Source organism: Galeopterus variegatus, unplaced genomic scaffold (assembly GCF_000696425.1).
Source record: "Galeopterus variegatus unplaced genomic scaffold, G_variegatus-3.0.2 Scaffold12304, whole genome shotgun sequence".
Classification (NCBI taxonomy): Eukaryota; Metazoa; Chordata; class Mammalia; order Dermoptera; family Cynocephalidae; genus Galeopterus; species Galeopterus variegatus.
The window spans coordinates 35,615-36,668 of NW_007738415.1; positions in this window are offsets into that span (position 1 = coordinate 35,615).

Consider the following 1,054-nt stretch of genomic DNA (forward strand, 5'->3'; position numbering starts at 1 on the left):
AAAACATTATGGCCAGATATATAATACCCAAATAAAGATGATCAAGTGGGATCTCAAGAATTTTGGATAATATTTGCCATAGACTTTATTAATGATATTTGATTTATTCATATGTTCATATTCTCCATATGCCAGTACAAGCAAATAAGTAAAACAGGGCACACAAAAACCAAATACAATAGCATGCAGGGGTCCAATTTGTACACATTCTATTATGGACTGAATTGTATCCCTCCAAAACTTTAATTTGTTAGAGGCTTGGTCCTCACTGTGACAATGTAAAGAGGAAAGGTGGGGCCTTGAAAAGGTGATTAGATTGTAGGGCCATGCCACAGTGAACAGATTAATAATGGTGGTCAGGGGCACGGTTCTGTGGGCTTTAAAAGAAGAGCACATGGGAGATTAGTTTCTCTCTCCTCTGCCATTTTGCAATGTGGTATCCTGCTGTCACTGTCACCACCACCAGGACTCTCACCGGATGTCTTCCCTGGACTTTGGACTTCCTAGCCTCCAAAACTGTAAGCAATAAATTTGTTTTGTAAATTACCCAGTTCCACGTATTTTGGACTTACTAGCCTACAATTGTGTATATATACCACATTTCCNCCTTATCCAGTCATCAGCTGAGGGATATTGAGGTTGGTTCCAACTCTTGACTGCTATAAATAAAGCTGAGATAAATATAGAGGTGTGGGTATCCCTTCGACATGATGCTTTCCATTCCTTTGGGTATATACCCAGCAGTGTGATTTCTGGATCATATGGTAGTTCTATCTTCAGCTGAGAAACTTCCGTACTGTTTTACATAATGATTGCACTAATTTATGGTTTCACCAACAGTGTTAGGAGGGTTTCCCTTTCTCCACATCCTCGCTAGCATTTGTTATTCTCTGTCCTTTTAATAATGGTCAAAAAAATTAAGATAAAATAAAATAAATTTTAAAAATAATAATGGCCAGTCTAACTGGGATGAGATGATATCCCAATGTGGCATTGACTTGCATTTCCCTGATGATTAGTGATGGTGAGCATTTTATCATGTCTGTTGGCCATT